The sequence below is a fragment of the Tenrec ecaudatus genome, chromosome 6 (assembly GCF_050624435.1).
Source record: "Tenrec ecaudatus isolate mTenEca1 chromosome 6, mTenEca1.hap1, whole genome shotgun sequence".
NCBI classification, from domain to species: domain Eukaryota; kingdom Metazoa; phylum Chordata; class Mammalia; order Afrosoricida; family Tenrecidae; genus Tenrec; species Tenrec ecaudatus.
In genome coordinates this window covers 66,373,288-66,393,418 of record NC_134535.1, presented here as the reverse complement: position 1 = coordinate 66,393,418, position 20,131 = coordinate 66,373,288, and the positions used below count along the sequence as shown (strand labels likewise).

General features: G+C 47.8%; 1 protein-coding gene across 1 annotated transcript in view; it reads left to right on the top strand.

Moving 5' to 3' along the window:
- Positions 1–20,131, top strand: part of TBC1D30 (TBC1 domain family member 30) — an 83,715-nt gene that overhangs the window by 25,350 nt on the left and 38,234 nt on the right. The window lies entirely within an intron of this gene.

Sequence of the window (20,131 nt, the reverse complement as noted above, 5' to 3'; positions counted from 1 at the left end):
GCTTGCTTTGGCAGCACTTGGTGGGTGGGTTTAAGCTGACAACACTGAGGTTACTAATTTACTTCCACCCATATATACCTCCTAGGAACCTAACTTTGTGCATCTATTCTCATGTAACCCCCACCTCTTTCTTGGGAGCCATAGTGGTGTCGTGGGTTATGTGTTGGCTGCTAACCACTGAGGCAGCATTTCAAACCCATCAGTTGCCACAAGGGAAAAAGAGCCCACGTCTTAGAAGTCTGCAGGGATAGTGTAGTTTTGTCCTACTAGGCCACTGTCTTTGTTTTACATACTTTGGACATGTTGGGAGAGACCAGTCCCTGGAGACGGACATCCTGCTTGGTAACGTAGAGCAGAGGGGCAGTGAAAAAGAGGACGGCCCTGCAGGGGATGGGTTGACAGAGTGGTCGCAACCTGGGGCTGAAGCCTGGGAATGATGGTGTGGTGGTGCAGGACCAGACGGTGTTCTGCACCTAATGGTAACAACAGCAACAGATCACTGCGAGTCAGACTCACCTCGATGGGGGTGAGTTTGGGTTTTTCTTTTTTGAGCCCAGTGTCTGACCCATAGTAGACACTTGGTACTACTGTTGCTGCTGATGTTTTTGTAAATTGTTGTGTTCTTCTCGCCTTATTCCTTTGTGTACCCAAAACTTAAAACCAAACTCACTGCCATCCGGTCGATACTGACTCCGAGCAAGCCTGCAGGACAGAGTAGAAGTGCCTTTGTGGATTTTTAAGACCGTCACTCTTTATGGGGAGTAGAGAACCTCATCCTTCTCCTGAGGAGTGGCCGGTGGATTCAAACTGCTGATCTTGAGGTCAGCAGCCCAGTGCATTACCCACTCACCTTCCTTTGTTAGACTCACGGGAAAGATGGTGTTGTTAGCGGCCATGCAGTGTGTTTAGACACACGGTGACTCCATGTGACTTGTGACCGAGAAGCATGTCCACATGTGGTTTGGGGGCAGATCCGTAGGTCTTCCTCCTGTACGGAGAGAGAGTTCCACTCGCGAGCCTTCAGGTTGGCCTCTGAGCTGCGCTGTTGTGCCACAAGGCTCTGGTCGTGAGAAATTGTTACTCTTATAAACATATTTTTTTCTGAACAAGATATTTCTCATTTTAGGACATCTTTATAGCATCCTCAATTTTAAACCCAGAGAATTGTTGTAAATACATCTAGTGATGTGGAATATAGAGCAAAGTTTATTTATAGTGCAAATAATAAGCATCTTAGAAACAGCAGAACTTTCTAGTAAATAAGGCACTACATTTGCAGAGCTTTTAAAAAATAAAATGGCTTCACCAAATCTTAGAAAATGTCATGCTTTATTAAGAATGTTTGAATATCTTTGCAGTAGTTGTGAGGCGCCATCCAGCGGTGCTGACTCACAGTGACAGTGACAACAGAAGGCCCCTGCCGGGCCAGCCCTGTGCCAGCCTCCCCACTGGGCTTATGTTTGTGCCCAATGTTGCAGCCACTGTGCCCATCTATCTTGTCAAGGGCCGTCCTCTTTTTTATTTTATTTTTGCTGCCCCTCTGCCTTATCTAGCATGACGATGATGTTCTTCTCCAGGGTCTGGTCTCTCCTGATAATATGTCCAAAGTACATGAGACAACGTCTCACCATTCTTGCCTCTAAGGAGCATTCGGGCTATATTTCTTCTAAGATCAGTTTGTCTTTTTGGCAGTTCATGGTACTTCCAATATTCTTCACCAACACCATAGTTCAAATGTATTGACTTTTCTCTGGCATTCCTTACTCAGCGTCCAACTGTCACATGCATATGAGGCAATTGATCTGGCACACAGTCGTCGTAATCTCCCGATTTTCAACACTTTAGAGAGGTCTTGTGCAGCAGAGTTACCCAATGCACAGTATTGTCCGATCTCTTGATACTGCGTCCACAGCATCCATTGTGGATCCAAGCAGGAAGTCTTTGACAACTTCAGTCGATCCTCTGTTTATCGTGATGTTGCTTATTGGTTCCGCTGTGACGATGTTGGTTTTCTTTACATTGAGCTGTCATCCATACAGAAGGCTGCAGTCCTTCAAGCCGACAAGGAGAGTAGAAAGATTGAAAAGAAGATTCCTCACTTAAACTCTGCTCTGAAAGATTGATTTCTGGCTGGAAATGATCTCACAAAACAAGTAACTGCTGGTAATTACTGCTGGGCTTTATTAATTTATGAAGAGCAGGGCAGGATCAGCACATCTGCATTGTAGCAAATGCTCAATGTGTGTGTGTGTGGAGGGTGCTGGGGGCATCAAAATCAGCATAATGAAAAATGTGAGCATTTTGTCGATTTAAATGAGTGTTCCTTTCCCTGAACTTGCTTTGCTACAAAGTTTAGGCCCCAGTGGATGATCAGAAGAGGGAAAGAAACTGGAGTGAGCTGAGCGCATTGTTTGTCCTCTACAACCATGTCACGGTCTCTCCTTTAGAAGGATACTGTATCTTAATAATGTATCACTGATGCTCAGATTTTACTGTTTGCAAGGCCCCGTGGTAAGAAGTTGACCTGTACTGTTTTATCTTTAGAATAAAAAAGAAAAGAAAATGATTTGCTCCCTGCTCAAGTCTGACTCATGATGAGTGCATTAGTTTCAGAGTAGAACTGGGGTCCAGAGGGATTTCAATGGCCGTCATTACCTTTTGGAAGCAGATCGGCAGGCCTTTCTTCTAAGGCACCAAGGGGGGATTTGAGATACCAACCTTTGGGTTAGTAGCTGAGCACTTGACTGTGTCAAGAGATGCCTAGCCTTAGAATAACCCCCATAAAGTAGGCATTTTAATTGTTCCAGGCCATTCATATGCCCAGGGCTCTGTAGGAGTCCTTATCTAGGGCAGATGATTTGAATGGTTAGTTACTACCTGAAACTTCACCATGCGGTCCTTCCCGAGAAAGTCCTGGCAATCTATAAAGCAAAGCAGCCACTGAAAACCCTAAGGGGCGGTTCTTCTCGGACACACCTGGCATGGCTGGGAGTCAGAGCCAGCATGCTGGATACGGGTTACGTAGGCAGTGAGCACTGGAGTCAGTGCCAAATCCAGGCAGCTGGCCCAGAGTCAGTGCTTCGATTTACCATCCTATTCACTTCCATCAAGTCAATTCCAACCCATAGCGGCCCGATAGGACAGGGGAGACCGGCCCCTGAGAGTTTCCAAGACTGTGGCTCTTTATAGGATTGGAAGGCCTTCTCGTGCTCCCTTAGAGCGGTGGATGGTTTAGAACTGCTGACCTTGTGGCTAACAGCCCAGTGCACAACCACTGTTTGCCACCGGACCTCTGTGACTTTTTTTCCCTTTCAAATATAATATTATTTATTCTCACCCCAAATTATATTGAGTACATTTACAACAAATGACTCAACTTTTTGATCTTCCTAATAGCCCTCCATACTGTGACAGAGAGGAACAAGCCACTCCTCATTCCTTTGTCCAGCTCCTTTATGATGGGTGCAAAGTTGACCGGGAAAAGCACAATCTAAGACAATCTTTTCAGACTCACTGTAAGCTGGAGAATTAATTTTTTAAAGCTCCATAATTATGTATCATTTCCCAGCAGGTAGATTTCTTCAACCCACAGACATTTTTAAATTTAATGTTTATTATTAATAAATATTTTTATTGGGGCTCATACAAACTCTTATCGCAATCCATACATACATCAATTGAGCAAAGCACCCTTATACATTCGTTGCCTTCGTCATGTCCAAAATTCGCCTTCCACTTGGGTTCCTGGAATCATGTAGATGCTTTCAAAAGCATCTCTCACCCAGCAAGTAGAGAAAATGTTATATTGGAGCAGCACGTGTTTTGGAAACATGTCAGGGAAACTAAAAATAGGATTTGTGCTGTTTTTTTTTCTTGTACATTTTGCAAATGTCAGTCGGAATAACAGTTCATAAACGTATCTGTGTCCTTCTTTTGTAGTTGAATAAAAGGTCTCTTTAAGGAGTGGGAGTATCTGGCTCTCTCTCTTTGCCATGATAAGCTTATGATTTCATTTATTTGTAACATTCATGTGCTGAGTTTCAAATGTGTTCAGAGCTCCCTTGTAGCTTCAGGCAGGGGAGGAGATGCAACAATGACTAAAGCTTAATCTCTTTGCTCAGATGAGTTTGTAAAGCTATTAAGGGAAAAGGTCTACCTATGAATAATTCAAGGTCATGAATGAATCAGGTGTGGACCTGGGGAGCCATGTAAGATGTGAAATGCAGGCCTTGCAAACAGGCATCACTTTTACATGTCAGATCGGCAGGAGCCCGGTCTGGTATTCTTTGTGTACCATAAGGACAATAAAAACAAAACAAAACAACCAAACATCAGGCCCTATGCTAGAAATAGTTCTTGTTTATAATGTTGCTAACACACCAATCTATCATAGGACTGGGTTTTAAAGTCCCAAGAAGGTTTAACATTTAGAGAAATCAGAGGTAACTCGTTGACAGGCGCCGTTGAGTGGGTGCCAGCTCAGAGCGACCCTATGCACACAGAACGGAACACCTAGCCGGTCTTGTACCATCGGAACAACCGTCCTGTTTGAGCCCATTGTTGTAATGAGTCGTGGGTCAGGCCGGTTCACGGAGGGTCTTGCTGCTTTTTGCTGAACACACAAATCCGTGTTGGAAGAAGCACAGTCATAAGTGAGGATCGCGAGACTTTGCCTCCTTCATTTTGGACCTGGTGTCAGTCGAGACCAGTCCCTGCAGAAGGACATCAAGCCTGGAAACCAAACCCAAACCAAACTCATTATTGAGTCGATGCTGACTCATAGCGACCGTCGAGGACGGGGAGACCTGCGCCGGTGGGTTTCCGAGGCTGTAACTAGACGAGAGTAGAAAGCCCCCTCCCTCCGGCATGCTGGTAGAGGGCAGCAAAACCGAGGGAGACCCCTGACGACGTGGACTGGCACAGAGGCTGTGGCACAGGACGGGCACTGCTCTGTTGTGCACGGTGTCGCTGTGTGCAGAATGGCCGTGCGGGTACCTGACAACTAGAACTCCTTCACCGAGTGTGACATGATCCCGGAACCAGTCTCCGGACGACATGCCCAAAGTCCGTGAGGTGAAGTCTCACTGTCCTCGCCTGGAAGCAGCACTCTAGCTGTACTTTGTCCAGCTGTCCTTATTCCACATGTACTTATTCATCTCACAGCGCATGGCTCTCTCAGTGTCCTTGCCAATACCGTCATCCACAGGCCTCCGTTCTCCCGTCTTCTGCACTCACTCTCCAGCCTTCACATTGCATCTGAGGCGATTGAAAACACCGAGGGTCAGGCACGCCTGACTCTGCAAAATGACATCTTCGCTCTGTAACACTTGAAAGACGCCTTCTGGGGCAGACGTACCCAATCGGTGCAAGACATCATTTGACTTCCTGATAGCTGCATCCATGAGCACTGACTGTGGATCCATGCAAGATGGCATCCTGCACCACTTTAATCCTTCCTCCGTTTATCTTGATATTGCCCATCGGTCCAGTTGTGAGGATTTTGATTTTCTTTTACATTGTTCTGTAAACCATATGGATTTCTTTAATACACAAATGTAATTTAAAAAATATTCAGCTATCACATAATGACTTGGGCTCAGCTCAGAGCCCTAAACTTATAACGTCTGTCTCAGATTCTTATGTAGTGAGAGTAAAGAGGATATAAGATAAATTAAGGCTCAGCTTGTGCAGAGTGCTTATTTTAAGTCTAGAAAGAATAATACATTTAAGAAATATTGCTAATGAGGGCTGACAGCACAAGTAAAATTCTTTGGTGGCGTAAATTTCAATTTACTTGAAAATATAACAAACCTGAACTATCTTCTCCAAGCATTAGAGTTGGTCCAGATTCAGAATTCTCATAGAGTCATGAAGCTCAAACCCACGGCCGTGGAGTTGATTCCAACTTGTCACAAGCCCCCATCGGGTTTCCGAGGCTGTGAATCTTTCCGAGAGCAGACAGCCTCTCCTTTCTCCCATGGAGCGCGTTAAAGTGATCCTAGGGAATCACCGTGTGGGCGTGCCTGTTTTCCCCTTAGAGTTGGTCCAAACTCGCCTGATTCCAGGTGTCTCTTCACAGCTCTCCTGACTTGCGGCCTCAGCTTGAGTCACTCTCTGGGACTGTGTGTTTCCCATTTCCGAAGGCTGTGTGTTGGGTTACAGTTAGGGCGTGTGCCAAGATTGCTGACGGCTGCCTCTGCCCTGACTGGTGGTTCTAATGCAGGCCTTTCTCCTACCACGTGCGGAAGGGCTCTGTAGCTAGAAGCTCAAGGGGCGTGTCTGGCGAGGCCCTTGGTGCTGTTCTGAGTCTCCCCGTGGCCCAGGACCAGCGTGCTCTGCAGTGACAACAGATACTAATGAAGAAGTGTATGTACTAATTGCTAGCTTTGTGCCTCACCCTGCGCTAAACTCTTACATTATATCATTTGCCACAATGACATAAATCATTATTCGTTCTATGGAGGAGGAGGAGACTGAAACTCAGAAATTAAGTGACTTGCCCAAGAACCTACAGTGAATATGTATGATTACCATTGATGGGGCGATTCTAGCCCTTGTTTGCCAGGCTGCATAGCCAGGACTTTTCTGTCACACTCTGCTGCCTCCCCAAAGCACCTGACCAAGTGCCGTTACAGTCTCACCAAGCTACACATTCTATATCCTCCCTTCTGAAGGAACTCACCACAGAGAGCTAGGCCTCTCGGCCGTGCAAGCAGCCATTCCTGCCCATTTGAATTTCTCTCGCCCTCTTACTTCTCTCTCCTCATCTCTGTTCAGCATTTCACTTTAAAAATGTTCCCCTCTTCCATGTGCTGTAGACATGCTATGGGGAGAGGCCAGCCCCTGGGAAAGGACACCAAGTTTGGTAAAATTGAGAGTCAGCGAGAAATAGGAAGACCTTCGGCGAGATGGATTGACACAGTGGCTGTAACAGTGGGTTCAAATGTAACAATTCTGAGGATGGCACAGAGCTGGGCAGTGTTTCGCTCTGTGGCACATAGACAGGGGCCCTGCTTGCAGACTGTTAGCTGCACCTACCAGCAACAACACACCCCCTCCTCTCTTTTTTAAAAAATCATTTATTAGGGGCTCATACAACTCATCACAATCCATACATACATTAATTGTGTGAAGTACATTTGTACATTCATTGCTCTCATCATTCTCAATACATTTGCTCTCCACTTAAGCCCCTGGCATCAGCGCCTCATTTTCTACCCTCCCTCCCCGCTGCCCCCTCCCTCATGAACGCTTGATAATTTCTAAATTATTATTTTGTCATATCTTGCCCTGTCCGATGTCTCCCTTCACCCACTTTTATGTTGTCCATCCCCAAAGGAGGGGGTCACAAGTAGAGTCTTATAACTGGTTCCCCCCTTTCAATCCACCCTCCCTCTACCCTCCCAGTATCGCCACTCACACCTTTGGTCCTGAAGGGATCATCTGCCCTGGATTCCCTGTGTTTCCAGTTCCTATCTGTACCAGTGTACATCCTCTGGTCTAGCCAAACTTGCAAGGTAGAATTGGGATCATGATAGTGTGTGTGTGTGGGGGGGCGCGAGGAAACATTTAGGAACTAGAGGAAAGTTGTATTTTTCATTGGTGCTATATCGTACCTTGACTGGCTCGTCTCCTCCCCTAGACCCCTCTGCAAGGGGATCTCCAGTGGCCTACAAATGGGCTTTGGGTCTCCACTCTGCATTCCCCCTCTTAATTCATTATGGTAAGAATTTTTGTTCTGATGATGCCTGATATCTCATCTCTTCGACACCTCGTTATCTCACAGGCTTGTGTGCTTCTTCCATGTGGGGTTTGTTGCTTCTGAGCTAGATGGCCACTTGTTTACCTTCAAGCCTTTAAGACTCCAGATGCTATATCTTTTAATAGCAAGGCAACATCAGCTTTCTTCACCACACTTGCTTCTTCACCCACTTTGTCGTCATTAGTGGTGTTGGGAAGGTGAGCATCATACAATGCCAATTTAATAGAGGAAAATATTCTTGCATTGAGGGAGTACTTGAGTGGAGGCCCAATGTCCTTCTGCTACCTTAAAACTAAACCTATAAATATATGCACATAGATCTATTTTCCTATCATATATAAATATCTATGCATATGTACATGTCTTTATCTAGACGTCTATAAATGCCTTTTGCCTCCTAACTCTTTCATCTATTTCCCTTGACTTTCCTTCTGTGCTACTATCATGCTCAGTCCCCACCAGGGTTTCAGCAATTCCCCTTGGTTACATTACCCTTGATCATGCCCTACCAGGCCTCCCACACCCTCTTCACCACCAATTTGGATCACTTGTTCCCTTGTCCCTGGGTTTGTTAACACCACTTCCTTTTCACCCACCTCCCTCTCTCCCATGTCTCCCCAGAACTTTTGGTCCCATTGATTTCTCCTCCAGATTGTTCATCCAGCCTATCTTATTTAGACAGACCTGCAGAGATAATAACATGCACAAAAACAAGACAGAGAAAAACCAAGCAACAATATACAACAAAACAACAACAAACCAATGACAAAAAAACAAAACAAGATACAAGAAAGAAAAGCTTGTAGTTAGTTCAAGGATTGTTTGTTGGCCTTTAGGAGTGTTTTCCAGTTCAATCTGCTGGGGCACCACGCCCTGACCCCAAAGTCCACCTTCAGCATTTCCTGGGCACCTCGCCGCTCCATTTCCTTGCTGTTCTGTTGCAGCCCCTTAGTGTTTGCCTCGGTGTGGCGGGATCCGATCGGGCGCAATGCCCGCACTGTGTCTCCGGTGCTGTCCCCTCCCCCTCCTCTCTTGAGACACATCTTTAAACCAAGCTCACTTGCATCCAGAGGGGTGGCACCTTCCTTGTCAGTCTGACTCAGTCTGAAGACACCCGAGTGGCTTGGTGTGCAAACCGGGGGTCTGCACTTAACAGTGAGTCATGACCAGGTCACACAATGGTTACAGCTTCCAGGCGCTGAGGCATTGGACTGGATGCCAAGCGCTGCGTACCGAAGCTGTGGAAGAGCTGCCCTCGTAGCTGGCTTTCAGGGACATGCATGACAGCTCAGTGAAATGACGCTCCAGGCCGCCGCTGCATCAGGACTTGGGAGGAGGGGATATCATGGTCTTCCTCCCCACTTCTCAGATAGAACTTTCGGGACCATGCTCAGGGTCGGTGGGATCACTTCCCACGCTGTCTCTTGCTTGCTGTAAGCTCTCCGAGGGCACTGACTTGATGGCTCTCACTTGTTTCTCTCAAGGCCTTGAGACCACTGTGCCTTTCGCCCAGCGGGAGACCAGTGGACATCTAGTCCCCACAGGAATGAAATTAATGCAAAGAGGTCTTTGTGTGCTCACCGCAAATCTAGCGTAAGTGGGATCCAATACACTTGTCAGTCTGAAGCAAGAAACATACTTCACAGTAAAAACAAGCCGAGGAGCATACTATAATGCTTCCCAAAATCTCTGGTTAGTTCTGGGTCTGAGTTCCATGAATCTTTCTGCAGGGTTTTAAGTATGTTTGCTGCAGGGTGTGCTGAGACAGGATTTCTACTCCCGCTGGCTAGCTCTCTGAGGAACTGCTAAATGGGTTTCCATGTGGGCCGCACCATTTCTCGGCCTGCCAGCTGTGTGGGAGGGTTCCATCCCCCACCCCCCGAGGTTGGACGACACTTGTTTTCCTTTATTTTGATCATAGCCACTCGTCTTGTGCATCTTGAATGTCTAGTGATGCTGAGCACCTTTCCTTGCGCCTCTCAGCCACTCGCCAATCTTCTGTAGAGAGATGGCTTTTTAAGTCTGCCACCCATTTTAAAAACTGAGTTGTTTAGCTACATTTTTAATTCTAAAATGTATGGTTTGTACCTAGTCATCCTTAAAATGCCCATTCTGAGTTTTAAAACCATGTCAACTTATTTGAGCAGGTTGGGGGAGGGGTGCAGTGGATGCTAGGAGCAGTCTTGCTTGCAAGTAGAGACTAGGGGGCATGATCCCCAGAAAGCCTCACGGCTGGCGGGAGCCAGGGGCGGGGGTGCCAAGGGCGCTCTGATGTTGGAATTGCAGAGCTTCCCTGTTCCACACGCCACAGAACCCTTCGTCGGCCATAGGCCAGATAACAAAGCCACGCTTGATTGCCTCAAGGGATGCCTGCATTTAAGCATCTCTTTTGGAAGACGGTCAGCCAGAAAGCTCCTTAGCAGTGAGGATGGCAAGACTTCCTCTCATGTACTCTGGCCACATTGTCAGGAGCGGCCAGTCCTTGGAAAAGGACCTCATGCTTGTTAAGGGAGAGGGTGAGCCCCAAAGAGGAAGACTCGCCATGAGCTGCATTGACACAGGGGCTCAGGGATGGGCTCACATATAGCAACGGTCGTGAGGATGGACCGAGACCGGGCGGTGCTTCAGTCTGCGTGCACAGGGGACCTAGGACTGGAGGGGGCTCTCCAGCACCAGGCAAGAACAAGTTTGTCAGGAGCCTTGGTGGAGCACCTGGTTGAACACTTGGCTGCCAACGGAAACCCGCCCAGTGGCTCCCTGGGAGAAAGACCTGGCCGTGTACTTTTGGAATGATTTCAGTCGAGGAAAGGCCACTGGACAGTCGGGCCCTGTTCCACCGAGTCAAGACGAATGCCCGACACACAACCACCACCACCACCACCACCACAAGGAGCTCTTTATGGCTAAGAGGAGAAACTGCTCTAAAAAGAAAACAGTGTCTCACGAGGTGATGTGTCAGTTAATTACACAGGCTTTTCTCTCGCCTTAATTTCTGTCTGTCGTTCTGTCTTTTATGAGGGGAACCTGGTGCTGACTGGTCACCTCTGTGAGCTCAGAGTGTGTGGGCTGTGTCCCGGGGAAGGAGCTGCCGAATCTACTCATCATGAACCTACTTTTAGCGAGGTCTGAGGAGATTATTAACTTGTGATGGTACTGGCCAAAGTGGCCGCCCTTTTGGTAAAAGGTGAAAATTACTTTTATTATTCAGGACTATTCCTTTTGGTAAAATGTAAACTTCGCCTCCAGGATTCAAGAGTTACTTACCTTCTAAAATATGAAGATAGGGGACGATTGAACAGCGCCTCTGATGACACAAGACCCCTTTGTATTGGCTTGCACACCAAGTAGCATAAGTGGTTACATACTTGGTCACTAACGCAAAGGTTGGTGGTTCAAATCTCCCCAGCAACTGCTCGTGTGAATGAACAGTGTCTGGTGAGCTGCTCCTGCGTAGACTATAGCCCAGGCAACACTGCAGGCAGTTCTGGTGTCACACAGGGGCCTCTTAGAGTCAACTTCAGCTTGCAGGCATGTCCCAATAGCAGCCTGCCCAGTGGAGGCTGTGCTAGGTGCTGCCCGGACCGATACTAGGGCAGGAAGAGGACCTCATGTTGCCTGACCTGAGGAGCAGCTGTCAGGAGACTGGCAGGCAGCGAGGATGGATTCCAGGCCCACCTCCCCAGAGCAGGCTAGCTCCTTGTGGTTTTACTCTCAGCAGTTGTCATCGCTAGTCCTCTCAGTCCCTGAAGACAAGCACGTAGGCCCCATTCCCTTCTGAGATGGTAACTGGAAGCCCCTGGAGACATGGCGGTGACTCCTCAGGTTGACTCCCTTCCCCTTCTGACATCTCCCCTGCTTTACCGGTCAAAACCCTGACTCACAACCACCCTATAGGACAGAGTAGAATGTGCCGGTGTGGGATTCAAATAATTCAACAACAGGCTCGCTGCTTAATAGCTGCGTTAAGTATAAAAACCGCATATTCCAATGAAACTCAGGACTGAGGAACCTATAGGGGCAGCAAGTAGAATAAGGATTTCCGGGGGTGGCGTGGGGGACAGTACAGTGATTAAGAGGGTGGGGTATAAAAGGGAGACGATGTCAAGGAGTCCAGGAAGAAAAAGAATGTTTTCAAATTGATTGTGGTAGCAATTGTGCAATTCTGCTTGATGTGATTGAACTTTGGAATGATATGATCTATGTATTAACTCCCAATAATTTTTAAAAAAGTAATTAGAGTGGAAAAATAGAATGCTTCTTATACATAAAAATAATTTTAAAAAGGATATACCAAAAAGTAGTATATTACTTCTTGCAGCTAATACTTAATGAAGAACAATGAAAGAGATATATATTTTTTAAAAACCCCAAAAGTCAGGAATGTGAATTGTGATCTGCCATTTTAAGAACCAGTTCAGCGAACTCAACGAACATTACTGAACTTAACAAAAAACGAGGTATCAGTTCTGCCAAACCAATGTGAACTGATTGCATCTCACCTGCGGTTTCCGAGCCTGTCCATCCTTATGGGAAGGAGCACGCAGTCTCCCTTTTCTCTTACAGGAGCTGAGCAGCAGCTGTCAGGGAACGAGACTGGTGGGCTTGTGCTGCTGGCTGTGTAGTTAGCAAACCTCGAGCTTAATGTCGCCAGGGCTCCTCTGGCCAGGAAAGGACGAGTTAGCCATCGCGGAAGTCCCTGTCTCAGCATGTGGGCTTGCAGCTTCTGGGACAGAACAATGACCCAGTTAGGAGACAAGGACTTGGCTTAGACCCAGCCTGGAAGCTCTTGTCTCTGGGAGGTCCGGGGGTCTTGGGCACAGAGACATGGAGACTTTCAGGGCCTTGCCTGTAAGCACTCTCTTGGGTTAGCAATCTAAGTAACTGTTCTTCCCCCAAAGTGAAGTTTTCACCTGGCCTCCCTTTCCCCCAATTCTGCTTTAACCCTTAGTGGTTCTGGGCTGTGCCAAGGTATGAGTTGTCTAAACGTGGATTTGCTAGAATTCCTTGATTAGTAACGATCACTGGATTAGCCAAGAGTGATGGTAAGTTGGTCTGGCTGGAGAAAAGAAAGCCCCAAACCTCACCACCTGAGATCCTCCAGCAAAGGCCAGGCTGCTGTTGCCTCCTCTGCCAGGTGACTTGATATGACACCTTCTGCTTTTGGAAAACAATTTCCCAGACGTGAAATAAGAAACTATGAGTCATGCAATAAATATAATACTAGGCTTGTGCTGGGGCTGCTCTCAGAGTATTGTATTTTAGTGCGTGTTTAATTATCTGTTTGCTATAAAAGTTGGCAGCCCTGGCTTTCCTGTCCAACATAAACAAAATAATCATGTTTAATTCCTTCGCTACTTAGTGGCCACATGGTAAAAACTCTTAGAATTGCTTTATTGGTTTTAACTCCTGTGCGTTCTGAAGGGGGGGCGGTTTTCAAGGATGTTTCTATTCTGAATAGTCAGTTTTTCTTTGCAATAAATCTAAAGTAAGGGGCATGGAATTTTCATTTTGACTGTACACAAGCCGTTGTCATGAGAAGTAAGAGAAGTGTCGTAATTTAAGAGAAATGCCCGAGAGAGGCTTCTGTGTGCAGGCAGATCTGGGTGAACTTGGCCGTCCAGGATCCAGACGTCTGCTTTGGCAGTTAGAAACTTGATTCTTCAGCTGATTGATAGCTTACCCAACTCAGGTGGCACAAATCTTTAAGCAGTTGACTACTAAATGAAAGGCTGGCTGTTGAAACCAATCCAAAGTCACACCTGTTCTATAGGGTTGCCCATGGAAACGTGTCTATGCTTTTTTGTGTCCGTAGCAAAGTCTTTAGGGGAAGCCACGTGCCAACCAGACGTTTGCTTTTGTGGCACACTGAGGGATCCAAAGGGCACTGAATGGTGTGCGTGGCATGTGTCCTATAGCCCAGGGAGTTGGATGGTCCCTTCTCTGCTCTCAAGACAGCGTCCCGGGACTGAGCAGGTTGTCTGCCTCTTCTGGCCTAGTGCTGGCCACTGAGCACGAATAGCTTCTCGCTCAAATAGAACACCGGCTCAAGCAGATGAACACTCTGTGCATGTAGTTACTGGCATTGTCCCCTGGATTTTCTCTTCACTTCCTGTTCTCTCACTTTGCTTCGGAGTGTTAATCACCATCTCCAATCCCAGGGGCACAGTGTGCCTTCTGAAACAATTGGCTGGATAGAACCAAACATAAGCTCCTTTGATTACTGCTCTCAGCACAGATGAGATAGATAGGCTGGCACCATCCAAGGATGCCTTTTTTTTTTTAATCGAGAGAAAGCTAAAGGAAAAGGGACACATAGGAAAAGGCTGTCAACACCAGGCTGATGAAGAACAGATTTCTGTACCTGAGTCATCCTCTCCTTTCACCGTGGGCACCCACGAGGTGTCACCTTGCCCTTCCCCCGGGCTGCCGCTGCCGGTTTTCTCTCCTGAGCCACAGGCCTGCACTTCAAGTTGCTTAAAAAACACCTTCACTTGGATTTCCCAAACTCAACAGCCATTGTTCACCCTCTCAATATCTTCCTCCTCTTTGGATTCCCAAATGGCCAGAGAGATCCCACATTTAATCCTCCCACATTAATTCAAACATCAAGTCTTGATTCTGTTTCCTAGGTGTCTCTTGACTGCCCTCCCCCAGTGTAGAAACTGTTCCTCATCAAATGTAAAGCGGACTACTGCAGCAACCTCCCGTTTCTTCTCCCGGCCATTCTGCTGCACGCCAACCCACTCTCATGCTGCCAGAATAAACTTGCTCAGATGCCTGTTTGGCTTTACTGTAACTCCTTACACCCCTATGAAACTGCCTATTGCTGATGGGATACAAATGAGGTTTCCCACTGTACAAAGTAGTAACACTTTAGCACAAAAACCCACTCCTCCTAACCAGGAAGGGCTGTCTTTACAGGGGAAGAGAGCCTCATCTTCCTTTCTTGGAGCAGCTGATGGGTTTGAACCACTGATTTTGTGATTAGCAGCCCAATGCCCAACCCACAGGACAACTAGGGCTCTTTCATTGAATAACTGGGTGCTAATTGAGGTCACCAAATTATCACTAGTGACCTAAGCAGTTCTCTTACCTTTTCAGGCATCCATGTGCCTAAGAAGAGCTTAGTGCTCCCTGCTCCCAGCTCCTCTCCCACCTCTTTCCTAACACAAGTAGGACCAGGGGAGATCTCCTGACGGGAATAATATTGACAAGATCCTCTTACCCTAGACTCCAGTCATTGTTGCCCCAGTCAGGGAGGCAAAACAGACTAGTGTATATATTTCTTATTAGCTTGGTTTATTTCTATAGATGACTAAGCTCACATTTAACACATGCTTTTATGTTTTTATCCGTAAAGAACCCTGGTGTCACTGTCAGGTGGACTGCTACTGCAAGGTCAGTAGTTCAAACCTACCAGCCACTCCAAGGGAGGAAGTTGAAGCTGTCTGCTCCCATAAAGACTGACATCTTTCAAAATCCTGTGTAGGTTGCTGAGTTAGAATTGGCCTGATGACAGTGCATTTGTGGGTTTGTTTTTTTCAGTTTTATGCATTTTATTCTTAGAGTATTTCCATTAGACTATTAGAATTTCTAATGTTGTCTTCAGATTCTAGGGATACTTCATAAAACCCAGAATACATTGACTATAAAATGTCTGTGCTAGAGTCACAGGGATGGCTTCTTTATTTCATTATTTTTGACTATTATCATGAATATGCAATATTTCTCCGTCAGAAACAACCAGTTTGTGATGTTCAAATTGTTCACTGTTGGCGAATCCGTATGGCCGTTGTGTTCTTTTGATACAACCTCATTAGCCATGGACCATTTTTTTTGGAGCTCATCAAAGGGCATTGGACTTTTCTTATTTTGGGATCCTGACATGGAAAAAGCCATTCCCTCCTGGAGCACTGGCTCCTTTTATTGGGGAATGCCCCTGCCCTAGGGGGTGTTCATTGCTGATGGTTGTCCATAGTTCTAAACCAACTCAACAGATAATGCGTTTTTGAAAATGTTTTCATGAAATGCATTTTTGGAAATGTTTTCATGGATCAATTAGTTTTTCAGTTATAGTTATTCACTTCAGATAACTTTCCACTTTTAGGGTTTATTTTTCCTTTAATTGATTAATACTGCTTAAGATAAAGCTATGTGAAAGACATGCAGAAAAGTCCGTTTTCTGAACCTGTCTCCTACAGAAGGTTTCTTCTCGTATTTTTACTAGTGTTTCTTTTTCTAAATATTAGCAACTATTATTTATAGTTCACCCCACACCATTTCCTTTCTAATCAGCATCAATTTTTATGGCTGCTTAATGTCCCATTAAGGTTCCTTGATGGCATAGTAGTGGACCGCTAACCGCAAGGTCCCCAGTTCCAAATCACCAGCCGCTCCATGGGAGAAAGGCGGGGCTTTCTACTCCCATAAAGAGTTAACAGCCTCAGAAACCCACGGGGGCACTTCTACCTTGTCACTTGGGTCTCTGTGAGCCAGCATCCACTTGATGACAGAATCGAGCGCCCCATTAGGTGAATGCTGGATTGATCATGTTGTGTTTGGTAGCAAGGCTAATAATAGCTATAAGTTACCGAAGCCTCTCAGGCAGGAGGGATGAAGAAAAAACAAACTGGTTTTAAATGGAGGGAATTTCATTTTTTTCCCTTGAAGCTCATCCTTCCAAAAGAAACAGCCCTTTAATTTTTCTTCGTTCATATGCCTGTTCAGGCCTCTCCACCCTCTGCCGCTAGGAAGGCGTTTTAAGGAAGGGATTTGGGCTGGGGCTCCAGCGTCACCAGTCACCACGTGCCGTCGTCGTATACTAAACCCCTCGGGCAGATTCGGCTGAGCCTTCGCAGGCTGCTGGCGGTGGTGCCCGGGGCACACGTGCCGCACACCGCTGTGCAGTGCGCCCGGGGACGTGCGCCCGCGGCTCCCCTCCATCGCTTCTCTGATCTGCGAGAAGCGCAGTCAGCCCCCCCCCCCCCCCACCGCTGCTAGTTCTCTATAGTTAGGATCCCCGGCGGCTACGTGGTGCGGAGCTGGGCGAGTGAGCTAGCGAGCCAGGGCCGCCCCGCCCGCGCACGGTGATGCCGGGATTGGGGGCGGGAGCGCCGCCTCGCCTCCCGCGCTCGCTCCCGCGCCCGCCCAGTGCCAGGCGCTCGCCTGCCTCACCGCGTCCGCACTGCAGATGCCCGCCGGCCTCCCTGCGCTCGGCCTCCGGTGCTCGCTCAGCGGCTCCCGCCGCGCCCCGCCGCTTCGGGCCCCAGTGCCGCTGCCCCTTCTCGCCGCACCCGTGCCACCCCCGCGTGGGCGGGCACACGGACACCCGGGGTGTGAAGGCGAGCTGCCTGGGGACGAGGCAGGGGCTCGGGGTGCTCCCGGATGCGGCAGGACAAGCTGACCGGCTCCCTGAGGCGCGGGGGAAGATGCCTGAAGCGGCAGGGCAGCGGCGGCGGCGGTGGCGGCGGCGGCGGCGTGGGCACCATCCTGAGCAACGTGCTCAAGAAGCGCAGCTGCATCTCCCGGACCGCGCCCCGCCTGCTTTGCACCCTGGAGCCAGGTGAGGACCCCAGGGCTTCGGATGCGGCAGTTGCAGGTGGCGCCACCCGGCCGCTCGGGGCTGTGCGGCCCTTGGACTCCGCCTGGGCGAGGGACCCCTGCGGCTACTACCGCAGGGAGCCGGCGGGGCTAGTCTGTGGGCTGTGAAAATGGGCTGCTCCCCGGGCCCGGGCCCTGGACATAGGTTCGCTCCGGCCTGGGCCTAAGCGCCGCTGATGAGCCCAGAGCTTGGCCTTCTCACAGCTGCCATGAAGTCCGGACGGGCGCCAGGGCATCAGAGGCCGGGCACCTATTGTGTTCCGGGCTGGAGAAACCAGTACTTAATAAAGGTGCCCAGGGCGGAGCACGGGAGCCCTTTAGGCTTGGGGACTGACCGTAGGAAGGGAAGGTCAGAGTCAGCCCTTCTGCTGCCTTTAATTGTGTGTCCGGGTGGGAAGGGATGGGAAACGGCCCATCTTGCGGGCTGGTGATCGCCCCTTCCAGGGGAGAAGATGTGGGCAGGAGCGCGCGCCTGCTAGGCGAGGCCCTTTCTGCTGTCGGCATGTGTTTACATAGCCTTGCTTCTGCAGGCTGCATAACTCTGCGTCTGCTCAGCCGCCGACTGCGCCCCCCTTCCCCTCCCCTCCCCTCCGCTCCCCTGGGCTTTTGGAACTCGTTGGCACTGGTGCGGGTGCCTGGGCACAGAGGAGTCTGGCGAGGGGTGGCCCAGAGTGGCACGGATTGGGCTGCAGGCGGTTCGTTAGCCCGCCCTCTTCCCCCACCCTCGGCGCCTTGGGAGACTTGCTATCCCAGAGCTGCTGGGGAAAACAGCTGAGGCGCGGAGTCCCCAAGGGTGGACCGCCGCGCTGCCTTTCCGGATGGTTTCTTTGTTTTTCTCCCTAAGGAAGTGTCTAGTTGCAGATACTAGTATTTATTCACGGTCTTCTTTTACCTTTCCCGCCCCACCCCCTCTAAATCCCCTTCCCACCTTCCAAGTGTGTTGTATTTCTGAATCCGGAACAGTGATTATCAGATGAAATACAAACCTCCCCTCCCTTGCTCAGCTAGAAGAAAAGGGGGTGAAAATGACCTGATTTCAGCTTTTGCTGCAGGTGGTGAGTGTTCAGTTCCAGTTTAGCGCTCTGACTCAGTTTTGGTCATGAGAAAATAGTTGTGGCTTTGACTACCCAAGCCCAGCACGGGAAGGCGACCAGCAGGACACTCAGCAGGTGTCCTGGAAACGTCAGATGAGCACACATGCAGAGAAGCAGGACTAATGCAGTGATAGGAATGAGGACGGTGGACACGGAATATCCTGGTCTTTGTTATAAAACTGCAGAAATCGCAAGTGTACGCAGCTCCGTTCAGCACCCTGTCTTGGGACAGCAGCCTCAGAACGAGGTCAGCAGCGGTGTGGCTTAAATCCCTGCCATGGGTCAGGGACACTTTGTACCATTGGTGGTGGCCATTGCACTGCCACTTTGCACTGGGGCAGGGCTGAATTTAAATAAACCTACAGAGATGAGACAGTGTGCAGGTATTTCATGTTCCTTTGGAGAACATCTTATTCATCCTGGTGGCGTCTAGTTTCAGCCGCAGATCTTTGAAAAGAAATATCAAGGCATTGGTTGGATGCCTTTAGTTTAGTTCTCCACCACAGCTTGGCTTTAGACGTCGAAGCCCAGCTCATTTATTGCCGGCACTCTTCCAGGGCGCCAGGAGGGGCAGGGACGTTGGCAAATCTGGAATGTCTTTTTTCATTTATATATATCTACGTGATTGATATCAGCCTCTGGGCTCCATATATGTCTATCTATGTGATTGTTACATTCAGAAGATGGTTCTTATCCTCATGTCGAAGCAGGAGATGCTGTGGCGAGGTTCTAATAGGCTCAATCTGCAGTCCACATCTTAGAAGCAAACACAAATGTCCTCATTTTGGGCTTTTGTCATCTGTAAAACTAATTTGCTATTGTTAATGTTTGATATCTCTTGGGCTTTGAACATTTAAGTAAGAAGGTTTTAAAGAGTAATTTAAAGAAAGTTATTTAATTGATTTTGCAATTTTGGAAAAATAGTACATAGCACTTGACAGTCAGCATTGCCTCAGTGGCAGTGGGGACAGGTAGTAGGAGTAAAGATCGTGTCAGTCCATTTTCACTTAAATCATAGCAGTGAATACTTTGAATATGGAATTTTAAGCAAAGCCCCATGTCAGTATTAAACAGATAGCCTCCCACCCCATTTATGAGCATTTACTTTCATTCCATATATTTGTATAGAGTCAAAGCAGTTTAACTAACGTTGAAAATTACTTGGAATTAGAGCTTAGTTTCTATTTTCAGCTTGTAGTCTATATTGAAACACATACATTGCTTTTGTTTTTCCTTCACAATTAGAGGTTCACTATGGAAGTACCTGATTATAATTTAGGATCAAGAATGACTTAGGATACAGTTCTTTTGATTAGTACAGCCTCTTCTCAGTTGTACCAACAGGCAGGCCTTTGGCCCTCAGGCCTTATCGTTAGTCAATAAGGATATCAAGCCAAAATTTCAAAATGTGAAAATCTCCAAATGGAGTTACTATAATGGATTATTCCATAAGACGGAAGAGAGTAGCATTTTTATGACTTTTGATATGCAACTCAAAGTTTCTTAATAGACTGTTCCATGCACGTTCCTAGAGAAGCAAATTGTCTAGGTAGAGAATTCTCTTGCTTAGTTACACTGTGCTAAGTGATTCACAGCACTGAACGAATGATCACAACCATCATCTGACATGTTACTCTCCTCATTTTAAAGATAAACAAATGTGGCCTTCTTTATT